At 38.9% G+C, this 16,538-nt stretch overlaps 1 long non-coding RNA gene across 1 annotated transcript; it reads left to right on the top strand.

Annotated features, from left to right (window-relative positions):
• The first annotated feature begins 9,955 nt into the window (after window positions 1-9,955).
• On the top strand, window positions 9,956-15,293 carry LOC128086748 (uncharacterized). The gene is made up of 4 exons (XR_008209519.1): window positions 9,956-10,076; window positions 12,850-12,903; window positions 13,595-13,744; window positions 14,926-15,293. It is a non-coding gene; the product is annotated as an uncharacterized LOC128086748 (long non-coding RNA).
• The last annotated feature ends 1,245 nt before the right edge of the window (window positions 15,294-16,538 follow it).

The following is a 16,538-nucleotide window of genomic DNA, read 5'->3' as shown; positions in this document are numbered from 1 at the left end:
TGAACAGCACTGAACTCTGGGATGAGTTCCCAGAGGGTTCCTAGGAGTTTTGATGCCATTGCAGATGTCAGTGGCACACATTTGACTTTAAGGAATTAAAACTGTTGAACTGATTTTAAAAGCCATTAAGGATGTATTGTTGAAGCACGTAACGAGTACTTTAGTGGCTTGCAGTACATACTGTGTAGATTTCAGAAGAAAATGGATAAATAGTACGTTAGGTGCTTAAGGCATGTGGAAACTGAATTGTTTTTGTAATGCTGCTGTTTTTAATTCAGCTGAGAGACAGAGTCCAGCTGCAAGCATCTTGCCTGAGCAGGAGTGTTTTATTAATGACAGTGGTCCAAAAGTGGGCATTGTTTACCATCCCCCATTTGAGACAAACTTTCCCAGCAAAAGTACAAGTAGAGGCAAGTTTTCCCTTACTCAGTGGTTAGTAAGGGAAACTCAGTATCTATGGAAGGACAAATGTTGCCCTTGCTCATAATTTCAGCACCAGATTATTTTAACCCTGGGTAATCACTTGTATAACCCAGCTAATCCTGAGACATGTCTGGGGACTGTGGGAAACAGGCTCATATTGTTGGCAATAAGTGAGAAGGAGATCTTGGTTTCCAGTGTTCAGTTGTGTGGTTAAGTGAGATAGAATATGTTTTAATTCTAAACTGAGCAAATGTGAACTGGAGTGTGCTTCTCTAGGCTGCACAGCAACTTGGTGATGCCATCCTCACTTGTGTTCTGTAGTAGAAGTGGGAGTTAGATGGCAGGTTGAGTGCTTCATGTCAGGAATTCCTTAGGTTGCAGGATGCCATTTTGTCACGGAAGGTTAGCCATGTTGTAATTTTCTTGTGTCTTGAACAGGTGCTGTAACACAAAGCAAGGTTTGTAAGAATGGAAATGGTTTGCATGTAAAAGGAACATTCCAAAATGGGAAAGTACAAGTTGAAAGGGGAAGACCTTTCAAATGTTGCTGTCCTTCATGTCAGGCAGAGTGTTTCCTCTTGGAAAGCTGAGTGGATCCTTGCCTATGCTTAGTAACTTCCTAGGATGTGTAAAGGTTGCCTACCACCAGGTGCTGGGTGTGAGGGTCTCGTTGTACTTTGCCAGCACACCAAATGTGTAAAAAATACATCTGTGACATTAATGAAACATGTACATGAAGGTGTATTTCAGTACTCCCTGTGAGCATACAAAATTTTCTGCATCCGAATGTTTCTTCTGGCTGGTTTTGCTCTTATGCTGGGATTAGTGGACAGGACTAATTTCATTATCTATACCATACTCTTCTCACATGTACAAGAGCCCAGCATTATTCCTGCACAAAATTTCTATATTTTCATATTTTGGCTATTCAGCAAACCAACATTTCTGGGCAAGAAAACACGTGGTTTCAGATCTCTGGGTGAGGTCCAGAGCTTGGTGACCTCTGTCCCTTTAACCTAATATGGCTAAGAGCAATGCTTCTTCCCATCGTTGATGCTCTGCTCAAGTTAAGAAATAACAGGATCTTTGGAACTCCAGCAGAGCTTCTTTTGCTATTTTTTTCAGAAAGAGCCTGTGAGCAAAATGTACTCCTTTTGTAAATAAACAATACAATGCATTTTCTATCTATCTGTCATTAGACTTAGAGATTGAGCTTTGACTAAGCAATTAAGGAACGTATTTATGCGTCTTGTTTCCTTAGCAAATTTCAGCTCCACTGGATCAAGTTACTCACAGGGCTGACCTTACTTTCTGTAGCTTAAGGTAGGAGTGATGATAAAATTGTCTCATTAATTATCCTCATAATTTGATATGACTCCTGCAAATCCTACCTACAATCTCTTTAATTTTGTTGTTGATCACTGATCATTTACCCTTCCAAGTTTAACCCCAGAAACTAGTTCTGCTGTACAATAAAACCTAATTAAATAAGACATCTGAATGAGTTTATGAGTTGACAGCTGTTTTGCTGCTTGTATGTAATTGGAGAGAAAGGTAGTGCCTAAAATGAAGCCATTGTGAAAGAACTTGTTTTTCTCTGAAAGATGGTTATGTCAGCCTGCATAGCACTGTGACTGCTGATCTGAAGCCTTTAATGCACTCGTGTTTGTTAGTTAGAATAAAAATGAAAAAAAATGAAAACTCAGGAGACTGGTAGATTGAAAATGAAAACAATATTCTGCTTTTAGGAGCCAGGAAGAAATTGTTTTTTCCTTTCCTTTATTTCCCATCATCAAGGAAAAGAAATCTTTAGCTTTACGTAATGAATGTTTGTGCCCATTGTATTTGAAATGCATCCTATTTGAACCAATAGGTTGAGTAAATGTAGGATAAAACCTTTTACTTCTGATTAATATGCCCAGAAGTGAAGTTTCCTTGGCTAACAGATTGTGTTTTATACTGCAGAACGCTATGAGAAGGGTGTAATCTCAGCTGGAACTTACTTGAGAAGCAGTGCACACACTCTTTGCAGTGAACGGAATACTTTTTATATTTTTGGCATGCAGCTTATCTTCATTATCAGGAAGTAAATATTTATGGATGCTTTCTCAATTAGATAGCTGTCCTTTTGTATAAACTCACAGCAACTTGCATAAAACATTTGTGCCTATGATTCCTGGTAGATTTCCACTTTTCAGCTGGTGTTCCATAGCAGGTTTTCTCTCCTTGTAGAGGATCTTTATATAGTTCTGGCTAGAGAAACAAACGTATTTTAAAATGGACAGACAGACAAACGTGGGCCCTGCTAGGTAAACTGAAGAATATATTTTCTTAAGATAGTTATTCTGAAAAGCATTATGAACTTTGATATCACAAAGCAAACAGCTGGGGTAGCCTAGGACTGCTTCTTTGAGGCATTTTGTTGCCACACTGAAATTGTTTCAGCAAAAAAAATGAAAGAATGTCATATTTTACAGCAAAATGTTGTCTAAAACGGCTAGACAGGCTTACAGTAATTCTCTATCATTTTTATCCTCTATAGCAACATTCCAGATATTTTCCAGTTGTATTTTCTTTCAGGAGTCCTCACAATTGTCATCCATACACATAGCTGTATGGGAACTGTTGAATCATGACCTGAACCTCTGATTGATCACCTGAGGCAAGCAATGAGTCAGTCCTGGAGCACAGGTGAAGGCAATTCACCTGTGTGATCAGAAGAGATGGAGCCTGGCTACACCTCTCCTAGACCCCATTTAAGGGCTGACTGCCACTAAGGAAACATCTCTCTCTGGAGATCGCTCCTCTTGGACCTTTTTCTGTGAGCCCAGGACCCAGGTAAGCTTTGCATTCATTTCTAATTATTCCTCACTAGTGCATTATCTTTCCAGTCAACTTCTCTATATAAGTATACTTATATGTATCTGTATGCTTGTTGATTATACAGTAACATAAAGTTTTCTTTCACTTCTGGCAGTCCTGGCATGAGGTTAGATGAGGCTGGTAGTGAGGATGGTTCCTGCAGTGAGATGTGCTGGTTTATCCATACATCAGCTTTCTCTGTTTGACAATAATAACGCATTCTGCATTGACCAGTGGCCAGAAGTACACTGACACATAGGCTTTGTGTATGGGTCACAGAAATCACTGTAATTTCAGTTAAGAAGCTTAGCAGATATGCATGACCAGCACCAATGCAGGTTATACACTGCATCAAATATTATTTGTATACTCAAACCTGAAGTTACAGTAAATATCTGAAATAGGCTTTGATTGCATGTAAGATTACTCAACAGCCCACATGTGAGTCCCCCACAGCCTCATTGTGCTGATCTGACCGCAGCTCTTCCAGGCTGAGCCTTAGTCTCTGGGTTCTGTCAGGCATCTCAGTGCCACTGAGGAGCTCAGCATGTCAAAACCACTCCACACATAGCCCTTTGAAACTCTGATTTCCGTAACATTATTTAGTGGGTGAATAACTGCTTGAAGGGGTCTTTTGACCTTGTTGTCTGGAAGCTTACATGATGCATTGCGTTAGGCTCATCATCAGGTGATGAAAGACAACATGCCACAGGTAGGTTGTAGTTGTAAGGAATCATCCCAGAGAGCAGCAATGTTAGTGTTTGCAGTCGTTCTGCCAACTGGATTTTAGCCGTGAGAGCAAGTGAGCATTACAACAGCGGATGCTCTACTTCAGACAAGGGATTGAGTTAATCTCTGCTAAGGCCTTGGGTGCTTCCTCAAGGCCTTGCACTTTATCTCAGTGCTCTCTGGGTTGGGCTTTTGCCAGGCAGCAGCTGTAGCAAATCCCTTGCACACTGGTGCTGATAGAGGAGATAAACATGAGGCAGGTACCATCACTGTGCAGGAAAAATCTGTGCCATGGTGTGTCTCACTGATGCTCCTTTGGTGTCCTGTACCACTCCTATCCAGGAAGAGGTGTGAGGGAGAAGGGTTTATATGCCACGGTTACATGGAATCAGTCTTTCTCACAACTCTGTTAACATATCTCATACAAAGATCTTCAAACCTGCTCTGAGCCAGCTACGCTTACATTTTTTCTGCAGACTCTAAAATTTATCACCAATACTTTTATAGCTATGGAGGCATTTTAAAGCTCTGGAAATGCCACTGACGTTTAATCACCCTGAGATCTCCAGTGGAATGTAATTTTTTGTAAACCTAATGCAAGTCTGGATCCAGATTTATCTGCTGTTTGGATATTTGTTTCAGTCTATTTACTGCCACCGTTATGCATTTAATTCACTCATAAACATTATTGTACTTATTCCTGTCACATAGGGCTGAAATTATTGGGTAGCTTTCAGTGACAGGGAATGCTATCAAAAACTGGAAGGAAAAAGGAAAGAGAAGTGCCTTACAGTGGGGAAAGGTACTTTGGTGGTTAAAGACAAGAAAAAGCAAGCAAAGAAACAAACAGTTATCAACATGGACATTTCAACTACCAGTCGTCTTCTTTCTTTTTTTTTTTTTTTTTTTTTTTTTTTTTTCCTTAACTGAAACTGTGATGAGGCCAGCTCTTAAGTATAATTCCCTTCCTCGTGCAGATGTCTGTAGTGATTGTGGATGAGGAAGGTAAAAATTCGATAAGAAAAAAGAAATTGCATTTTCTATATACACAAGAAGGATTAAGAATGGGTTATTTGCAAAGTGTTACCTTTTCCCCCACAGAAGTTACATAGGAATGGGATACATACATGGGAGTCAAACCCAAAGTATATTTTAGAAATTTTACACCTGATGAGATTTGATTTGTTGTTTCACAAAATTTGACATAATCTGAGCACACAGCTGGGCCTTTGTGAACAGTAAGTTTCTGAAGTATTAATTCCACCACTATAGACTTTGTAAGTGTTTACAGCTGTGTTAAGGTTGGTAAGTAGCAAGGGAATTCTCAGCAGGAAATATTACATGAATAGGATGTTATAAAAGTTGGACGCTTCTTGCGTGCTTGGCTGTAAATTTCCAGCTTAAATTTTTTAGGGGAAAAAGAGAATGTAACGTGGAACTTATTTGGACTCTTTACTGCTGTGCTGGTGGAGAGCTCATCTCTGCAAAATCTCTCATCCAATTCCTTTTCTGAAAGAGCAGCTCTGGCTTGGTGCAGATGCGTGTGGTGTGTAGCGTGGCTGCAGACCCTGTGCAGTGCAGGGCCTGTGTTTCTTCAGTGAGGTCCAGCTCCAGCCTCAGGAGCACAGGTTGACTTTCAGCAGAGGGTGTTGGTCCTAGAACCTAGATCTCAAGGTGCCCATACTTCTTGCAGTGCTTCTGTGTGCATTCTTACAATGCTAACTTGTTTGTATGAGGAGTTTGTAGCCCCAGGAGAGTGCTGAAGGCACTGTGTTACAGACCTATAAAACTCCCATGTATGACTAAGTTGCCATTTAATAGAAAGCCATGGTGACTGTAAACAGAAAAATGGTATAACAGTTATAAATAGTTCACTTCTCAGCAATTGCTGTGGAAGAAAAAGAGGGAATTACTTGAAACAACTCAGTTCAGGTCCCTGGCTGAAACAAGTCAGCTGCTTTGCCAACCCTTGGGAGTCTGAGTTCCACACTACCCCTGCTAACAGAGTGCTAGGCCAGAGCCACGTGGCTCTGAACATTGACACAGAATAATGAGGTGGTCTGCAGTAACAGTGAGGTAAAACATTTACACTTCTTTTTCTCTGTTCTTCTTCCGAAGGCTTAGAAGGAAGTTGCCAGCTCCTAGATGTGTACAGGCTTTAAAGGTCAAAATGTGACTCTGGGTGCACATCAAAGAGTTTCTTAGCTCTGGCTAATGGCTTACACTATCCATTATCCCATGCAATGCTGTCACTGTCCCACCAGCACGTGCTTCTATCCCTCTCTCCTGCATTATCTTCAGCTCTGCTCTTTCCATTCTTCTGTCAACCTACAGCCATGCTCTATTCCTGGTACTTTCTTCCCTCTCTTTTTTTTCTAAAATGCATTAGTTCCAGACAACTTCAGCTCACGAGGAGCTGCTCAGAGCTGTACCTGAGGCTGCTGTACCATGGTGTACTGCTTCTCCTGCATCACCAGGGGTCAGAACAGTGGGCACTGGGGACAAGGCAGCACTGAGGGGGTCACCAGCATCCCCAAGGATGAGAGGCTGCAGATTGGCTGCAAGCATGGGATTAAAGCACCCAAATAAGCAGAGTAGTTGCTTAACCTGCTTACATGTTGGCATTTTTGCCCCAAAGCATAGAAGTCTGCCAGGCTATGGTACCTGTTATTACCTCTTAAACCTTGGAAAACACAATGTTTTGTGATGTCTGTATTATTTTACTTTTAAAAAGTCGCATTTGACATCAAGTTCCTCTGCCTTTGGGTCACCTTGTATTCTATACACCCTTTAAGTCTGTCTCCCTTCCTGGGAACTGTAGGTTAGATTTCTGAAATGGCAGAGCCATTCAACTGCTCTTTTACTCAACTTCTGCGTATCTGAGATGGGAGCAACAATTTTCTCACAGCATTAGCGTGCCATGAACTACAGCGAATGTACTTTATAAACAGGAGAAAGTACAATAGAGCTGCTATGAGTCATGGTAGATTCAATACACATAGTTTATTTTTCTTACTTTTCTGTGCTTGTAGATGCTAATTCATGATAGATGCAATTGAAACATTTGACATTTCTGTTTTTCTATTCTGCTGGGCTCCTTTTGCTGTTTTTTCTTTACGTTGTAACTCCTTTCTGGCAAACTTGTTTTGAGCTTGATTGTGGGTAGGTACTTGTGCATGTGACTATTTGTATACTAAAGTGTAACATCTATACTGAAGATCTTAGTAAGAGAAAAAGATAGCATTTACTTATGCAAATGTAAGTATTTGAAGGTTAAACTCGCACAATAGATCTAGTTAGTAATTGTTATGCTATGAAGAATCCTTATAAAAGCCAAAAGAAATACCTTATGTTCAAATGTCTAATAATTCAAATCCCTCAATTAGCATAACATTGCAATGCTAGTCTCTTATTTGAACAGAACGATGTGTATGGCACAAGTAGCATCTGTAAAAAATGTCCTACTTATAGTTTATCATTAAAAACACATTTCTTTCAGTGAAGTTCACTGTGGCCAGAAAGAGAGACTTGCTGTGCTTTTACTTGTGTGTACTTTGACCAAGGCAGAATGCGATGCCAGCTCTTTGACAGTAATAATTTGCAAAATAAGTTCCTTCTTCTCAGGCTATTTCATATCATTCATTTGCTTTCATCTCTATCCCAGACAAGATTAGGGATGGAAAAATGTTCTCCAAGATTTGTCACTAACCATGAGTTGTGTATTGCAGCATCTTTTCACTGCCTTTAAAAAAACATGAGGAGATTAAAAACTGTAGTATATTACACTGACAGATGAGATGGACTACTTTTTTCCCCTTATATAACTGGATAAACAGTTCTGTAGGAAAATAGTGTTATCCTCATACGTTATTCTCTGCAGCAGTATGTGCATAAGTAATTCTCAGTAGAGATACCTTTAATAACAGAAAATGTGAAGTGAGTTCTGCTGTATGGCTTTGACTTCCAGATCTAGCACTGGAGATGTACACTGAGATAATGTGGTACCCTGTACTGCTTCAAACCTGCAGGAAAAACTGCTTTCCTTTAAATGAGTATCACACGTGTCTACATTTTGCTGCGATGATAACTCACGGTTACTTCTCCAGTGTTCAGAACTCTGAATATTTACAGTGCTGAACCTGTGAATAAATGAAGAGTCAGACACTCGAAGAATAGGAATGAAAGTAACAATTATGTTGTTTGTGATGTTTCTCCAGTTTCATTCCTCTTTGCCATTCCTCACAGGTTTTAGCCAAACAGAAGCCCAGCTCAAACTTAAAAGCCAATATGAGCCAAATGTGCTTTTGGCTAAACTTCAACCTTCCTTGTTCACTGCCTTGAGTTAGTGTGTCAGAAAAGGGTACCAACCTTGAAAAGAAACACCACCTTAATTTGTCACATGTCACTACAAACGGATGCTTGTGATGGAGGAATTCAGTAGCTTCTTAAAGAGATCAACAGATTACAATACAGTTTGAACAGAGCTTTACTAAAAGATTAGAAGCCTCTTTTAATGACTGAGATTAAAAGCACTGAAAATCTCAGCTGCTACATTGCTTGATTTGCAAAGATCTATGTATGTGGGCGTGCACTTTCTAACCTTATGAATAGATGTAGTTTGGGCTGATGGGGAGGGACAGAACTGGTGCCAGAATTCATAAACATACCCAGAGCATCAATTATAAACACTGTGAGCACATATCAGTACTGTTAAAGAGGAGGAGAATCAAAGCTTTACAATGCACTGAAGAAAAAACAAAATCAAACAAACAAAAACTGATGTGGTGAACTGTATGTAAGTGTAATGTTTAGTTCAACAACAGAAAATAGATTATATGTGAAAAGCATTTTTGAAGTTATTTTCAAATGAGCTGCAATTAGTGCAACATGCTTTTAACGAATAACATGCTGTTAATGCCATGTATGTTGTGACTCTTAAAAGCTGTGAGTTTGTCAAAAGGTATACTAGAATGTGCTTCTACCTGTAATGTTTTTAAACTTTTCATACATATAATTAAGACCAAACATCTGCACTCCTCCAGTGATGTATAATTGGATGGATAATGGTTATCATTGTAACAGTGCTTGTGAAGTAATTACTGCAGGTCTCTAGAACAGCAAACACTTGGGACAAAGCTAACTCATTTGCAATATACAGCTGTGCCCTTTGACAGGGATGGGTGGTATATGCATTCAACACTTTAAATATTCAGTTCTACAATCTAAAAGAAGCTTTCATCCCATTGCAGTGATCCTCTAAAGTGGTTCATTTATCAGTACTATGGTTTTGGTAGAAAACTCTACCCCTGATTGTTTTGCACTCTTGGTAGCCTGGAGCCAGTTCAAAAAAATACTTTAAGGGTTCTAGACTCCATCAGTAGTTACCAGATATCTTCCTTGTCTTTCCAGGAGTTGTCCCTTCAGCTCTGAACACCCTGTATCACTGCACTCATTTTAGAAGAAAAGAAATTCCTGCACAGAATGAATCCAGACTCACTGTACCCATCTCCACAGCTGTGACATTTGGTTCCACTCCCTCAGCCCAATAGATCAGGTTGCCTAAAGCCCCATCCAACGTGGCCTTGAACACTTGCAGGGATGGGGCAGCTTCTCTGTGCCAGCGTCTCACAACTCTCACAGTGAACAATTTATCCCTATCATCTCATCTGAACCTATCATCTTGTAATTTAAAGCTGTTACTGCTCAGATCAGTTCAAACTAATCGTCATACCTAACTGAACTCAGAATAATTTCTTTAGCTTGCGACTAGCTTTGAACATCACTGCCCTATTTAGAAGCTGAATAAAGGCCTGGGAATTATCCCTTCTGTAGCAATTGGTCTGTGGAAGATGTTCCTCCTCCATTCTGTGCATCCTTGGACTTTCACAGTGATAAGAACTATTGTCAAAGAAATGACGTTTTTTGGGATGACATCATTTGAATGATTGCTCTTCCTCTGTTTCATTTTTAGGTTGCACTTAATGTCAGTAGCAGCCTTAAGCTTTACTAACGCTGAATCCCAAGTGCAGCGGAAGTCAAGGCTGTGAGGTTAGGATAACTGGGTAAGTAGGCCAATAAGTAATTATGGTAAGAAGGTTAGTAAAATTAGTAGCAGCAATAAATGGCTGAAGTTATCCTGCTTGAGTTCTTTGTTCTATGTTTTGCCCATGATTGTTTTCTTCGAATTATTTACTAGAAGCAGCAGAAAATTGCTAAACACTCTTGCAGTCATAAAACTAAAAATTAAATGACAAGAGAATGTCTATCTCATTTGATGTGAGAAGGACAATGCAACTAGTGTTTGAGAAGTGGAATGTTTTACACTGAGTGATACAGTAGATAGACATTACTGAGTCCAGAACAGAAGTTGATGCAAATGGAAGGATAAGAAAGGCTTAAGCAGCAACACATCCAAAGCAAAAGAGCGCCTGTAGTTGTTATAACTGAAGAGAGGCACAAGGTTAGCAGTCTGGTGCATTTGTCATCGATATTTGAACACAGCCTGTGTTTGGCAATAGAGATGTGAAATACAGAGCTCAGCTTTATTTCCATCTCTCTTCTATTATTTGTGGGTTATGATTGGTGCATCTGGGCTTTTTTTTTTTTTTTATACTCCTTTTAGCACTGAAGTCTGGAGGACTTTAGGCCTAGACCAGCATATATGAAGCAGACTGTCCAAAAAGGATGCAAGTCAAATAATACATAATTCTCCAGACTTGATGTGCAAAGATGTTCTTCCAGAACTGGCCCTGTTGCCTAATAAAAACCATGTAGGTGCAAAGAATCGTGGACACTTGGGTTGAAAGAGAAATGAAGACTACACAAGGAGGGACATAGCTTTGCCATGAAGTTGCACAGATGGAAAATCTTCAAAGAACACATCACTGTTGTGTATTCTGTTCTCTTGCTTTTGCTCATGTGTTATTATTCTGTCCACAGGACACTAGAAGTTAAAGTGAGAATTAATGCCTATATCCTTGTCCCAAAGATCCCTATCTGAAAAACCTACAGCTTAATTCATTGATCTTGTAGCCTGGTCAAGTCTGCCAGGTTTTATCTATGAGTTTATTTATGCTGGTAGAAGTCACTGGGCAAGGATTATACTCTTACATTTTCTTAAATGATAAAGAAAATAGAGATCATGACTGTGTTATTACATAAAGGACTTTTCTCCAAACAGTTTATTATTTAAAAAAACAAAAACAAACAAAAAAACCTCGAACAAAAGCTCACTTGCAGTGGGGAGGATAGGACCACAGGGCAGAGTATGATTGCAGTTTGAACTTCAATATGTCCTGCTGTGCCCAGGTGATGCAAGAGAAGAGATGTTCTCCGTGGGGACTGCTTCCAAGCTCTGCTCTGCAAATCTGCTGTGGACACTTCCAAAAGTGTCTCACAGGGACTACTCAGGCAAAAATATCTTAAGCTTATGAGAAGGGCACAAATTTTCTTTTTGAAACAAAACAATCAGCTTCAGAGACAGATCTACGTGTTAATCTTGAAGTTTACGTGGGAGGATGAACATATAAATTCTTCTTGCTAAAGCATCAGTCGCACAATGCCCACATGGAGTTTAAATATCTCATGCTTCTGCCTTATGTGATAGTCATGGCTTGGGAAAGTTCAATATCTTCCTATTGTGTTCTTAATCCTGTTGGTTTAGAAGACATTATTCCTTCTATTCTGTATTGTTCAAAAATATATCGCTCTGTAGAGGGTCAGGGCATGTCAACTGTTAAGCTGAATGTTCTGTGAATGGAGCAGTACAGTATCTGCTGTTCTTTAAGTGAGGCTGCCTTCCTACTTATGATCTCATTAGGCTTTACTAGTAAGAGAAATTCCTGAGAAGTCCTGGGAAAGAGAAACAAGAAAACACAGGCACTTTCCTGGAGGAAACCTGAGGGGAAAGGGGCATCATCCAATTCTCAGAGGTGTAATATTTCCAGAAATGTTATTAAAACCACTGTTCTTGAAGATCTTATACTTTAGAAGAATATTTTGTTAGTTAAGAAGAAAAATACACATTTTTTTCTGAGGGATCCCAGATCTTCCAGAGAAGGTGCAGGCTTGATCTGAACAGAAGATATGGGAACAGTTTTCTGTAATTTCAGTTTAGATACAGTTGGAGTCGTTCAAGACCTACAGGGATGTTTAGCTGTGTGCCTAAATGTGACATCAAATTCATCAGAGATGACATGCCTATGTATGCTAGGTACAGTACCATGTATGTGGGTCATGACAAAGACTATGGTAAGCACTGTGTAAACAGGTAACAAAACCAGTCTGTGCTTCTGGGAGCTTGCAGAAGTAAAAAACAAGTTGTAGCAGATGATTGAAATAAGCCAAATGACTTTTATGTTCCAAAAAAATCAAAATAATAGTTTAGTTGAAATACCAACTTACTGCTGGGGACGCACCTTTATAGCTGATGTTGTGGCACCTACACTTTTGAAAATAAAGCCTGTAAGTAGTATGTGTCCTAAGATGTTTATCTGGGCTTTTAAAGACATTTATCCAGTGCAAATGCATCCATGCATGCACTCACATATGTATATACGCACACAAACAAGTTCTTATCATAGGTCAAAATACCTTGCTGACAGTAATTACAGGTTCAGAAATAACACTACAGTTCTTTAACTTAATAGAATGATGAACAAATGAAAAACAAGCTTTAGATTGTCTGTCTTTTAGCCAGATCTGGTATTTTTCTGAAGTTTCATCTTAACAATTCTTCATTATCTGTTGCTTTGTCATGTATCAAAATGCATCCTGCATGATTACTAAAGTGTGATTCACTTGAGTTTTTCATACCTCGAAATATGTTTTCCCCAGCTAACCATTACCTCTGAGGATCAGCAAGAGGCTGCTGGGTTTCCTGCATGGAAAGTAAGTTTTCAACACAAATCTGCTTGTGCGTGCATGAGGTTTCATGGGTTTTCTCTGTGCTGTCCTTGCTACAAAAGTTGATATAGTGGCCTTTGGTTTGACGGCTGAAAGATTCTCTAATGTCTCCATTTAAAATTTTTTGAGAGAAAAAAATATCTTCTTCCTTTAAACTAAAAAGGCAAGAAATGGTTGGGTAATGAAATAATATATATATTAAATGCTCTCCCTTGTTTGTGTGGTTTTTTTTTTTTTTAAATTTTTAAATAACAGTCATTCTGTACAGGCTAGATGATTTGAGACTGCTAGGGAGGTAAGGTAGTTAATAAACCTAAGTACTGATACTGATGCTATTGCTTGGACAAATTGTTTCCTACCAGGTGGTTTTGCTTATCACTATGGAAATAAACTGCTACAGTGGGAGTCTTGTTTACTCTTTGGATGACTCCTCTTTCTGTAACTTGTAATTGCTAAGTAGTGGGATGCTTTGCTTTAATACAAGAGAAGAACAGACAGGGCAAAAGTAATAGTGGTGGGAGCAGACACATTCTGTTTGTTGTACTTTCATCTTGTAAAGTAACATGATTTAAGTTTTTGAAATATCCTAAACTGAGGAAAAACTGGACAGGGTTTTGATCTTTTTAGCATTACAAAGAATTTTTTTTTTTTTTTTTTTTTTTGGTGTCTTGCTTAGCTCTACAGAAAAAAATAACGTGGATTTGGGCCTGATGAAAGAAGAAAAAGACCAGATTTCTAGAGCAATACAAAAGAGCAATGGAATAGTAGTAAATTTCCAGAGGGCATTTATTTGAAAACTGCTGGCCCAGAATTGAGTAAAATGAAGGTAAGATGAAATACTAATGAAAGGGTAAGATGATTACAATGATATAATTATTAATATCAAAAGTTACTCTGAAACTTACATCCAAGCATTCAGAACAGAGAAATGTCAGTTAGAAGCTATAGTTCTTCCCCAATGTAATGTCATGTTAATTTTCTGTTAATCATTTCTCTATGATTTAATTTGGAAGAAGCAAACAAGTAGTACAGCTTGACTAACAGGTGGCAAGCAATCATTTATGGGGTAGGCTGCAAACTGCTTGTGATCCCACCTGGCCTGTAGCTACTGGTATTCCTGCACCCGTCATCCTCTTCTACTAATACGGACTGACAGCAGACCGTCATCTAGCTGTCATGCAGCTGCTCCATGCCTGTTTGCTGCCACACCAATTGTGTCTTCCTTGCTTTCTCCATTTCTCTCGAGCTTATTCTAAGATACTGTCAGTGGGGCTTTCTTTCTCCATGTAGATGACTAGTTATTTTCAGCGTGGAAGCTGAGAATTTGCAAGCATACATGGTAAAACTTCTTAGAAGAATGTCTCCAAGGCAACTATTTTAATCTTTTAATCAAGATGATGCATGACAAAATGGTTACAAAAAACGTATTTGCTCTTATTGCATTCCATAGATTTTGTAGGCCTTTAAGGCAACACTTACAATCTAACTAATGCCAGGATCTAAGCCTGGGCTAATAACCAGATTGTTAGTTCAGTTCCTGGCACAGTTTTGGCATGTGCCAACTTGCACGTTTCCCCAGCAGTGCTTGGATCCAACCCAGGGCTCTGCCTCATCTGGGCACTGATCCCAGATGGCAGGAGATGAAAGCTGCACTTTGTCCTTCGGTCTCAAGGCCAGAGGATGAGCCTTGACCTCTTCTATTTGCTAGTATAGTAGTTTGCCTAATATTCTTAGTTTTGTTTCCAATGAAAAATGCCAATGACTACTTATTGAGATAGAATAACTTAGCATTGCAACCCTAATGCACAGCAAAAGGACAGGATCCATCTTTGAGGGAAAAGGTGAAGCATGCTTTATGTATTGTTATATAAAATAACCCGTGTAAAGGTCTCGCTTCATGCAACCAAAACTTTGTGTGGAATTGTGTGGTAATTAATGACAGAGGAAGTGTTCATAGTACTTTGGAGTAGCTGGGAGATGTACCTGGGGATGATGTTCCCTGTCTAGGTCCTTCATGCTGCAGATGGGCACCAAATCCAAGTACTGCAGCTGAGAGGAGTGATGTGAAAGAAAGAGTAGCAGTAAAACCATGGAAAGTGATACAGCCTTCTTTGTCTTTTTGCTGGTCTCTTCCGATTCTGTGATTTATGTCTCTGCTGGGAAACCTGTGAATGAATGAAGCCATTTGTGGGGATAAGCAAATCAGTGACATTCAACAGCTGGACACAGACAAATGGAAGTGTAATAAAGACTTCTTTGTGAATTGAACTTACTTGCAAGTGTTTTCTTGATACTGCCTGAAATGATCCAGTGAATTATGTTTGCCACAAAAAAAAACAAAAACAAAAACAAAACCACCCCAAAACCAACAAAAAGCCATGTTGGGCTAGCAACTAACCACAAAAAATAATAATTTCTTTATTTTCTCCATTGCATGTACATAAGAGAGACTAGTCTTGATGGCATGAGGTTTTTGGCAGATGTGTTCAGTTTGAATTGAAAGCTATGCGTATCTGCAGATTGAACAAAGAGGAAATACTAATCTGGTAATAAAGCCTCTTATTCTAATATGTACACAACACTCACAATGTAGGTAAGGGAGGTCTTGTGGCAGAAAGTGCAAGTGTTGAGATAAAATGTTTTAAAAACAAATGTGGTGGGGCGCTTACTGGATTTTGAACAGGAAATGGAAAATACACATAGCAAATATTTATTATAAGTTGGTGGAGAATGATTTCTTCACTGTGGCCAATGTATTTCAATATTTGTAACAATGCTAAAAACTGAAGTTATGATTTGAATTTTAAAGTCCATGAGTTATTTGACTGCATCATAAAAGAGTGTATCCATGCAAAACATTTTGATAATCAGCAATACTGTGAGAAGAAAATGATGTGCTCTACAACTTAATTTGAATTTTGATCATCTAATTACACTTTTAAAATTTGCATAGTGCATGGAGGGTTCTGCCGTCTGTCTTATCCTGCTCAAAAGGTTGGTCAAATTATTGTCATCACCATTTTTGGAGTACTAACAATAAAACATTTGTCTTCTGCTTACCAAGTGCTGGTGAAAATTGCTGTTGCATCCAAGTGTATATGGAAATGAGATTTGTTCATTTTTATGTGGTTATGTGCAAATATAAACAAAAATATGGGGCCATAAATGTCAGCTTTAACCTTTAGCTTTAAGGTCTCTCTCAGCCTGGAGGGAATGTTGGATAAAAGAGAAATAAAATTGAAATGGAAATATATTTTTTTGGGGGTGTAATGTAACTTTAGACCTACCAAGCCCATGCAAATAAATTAATAATAACATTAAATCTGCTAAACTAAGCTTTCCAAACAGAAGGCAGCTGTAGACCCATGTTATGAATGCTATGTCTGTCTCTCAGATTCAACCAGTTGTTTCTCCTTAAAAGAAAAGCACGTAACAAGAGCAATGAGAATCAAAATAAATTTTTAAGCAGAGAACTCAAATTTAGGAACACAAAAGAGGAGGAATTTTTATTTCTCCCAAAGAAAGAACTCTGTCTGCAAGAGGATGTAAATCCTTATATTGTCAGTCTTATTAGCTGTACTTGTTACCACCATGCCTAATAGCCTTGCTCCTGGAATCTC

Source organism: Tympanuchus pallidicinctus, unplaced genomic scaffold (assembly GCF_026119805.1).
Source record: "Tympanuchus pallidicinctus isolate F22 unplaced genomic scaffold, pur_lepc_1.0 scaffold3, whole genome shotgun sequence".
Classification (NCBI taxonomy): Eukaryota; Metazoa; Chordata; class Aves; order Galliformes; family Phasianidae; genus Tympanuchus; species Tympanuchus pallidicinctus.
This window is presented reverse-complemented; position numbering and strand designations above follow the sequence as displayed.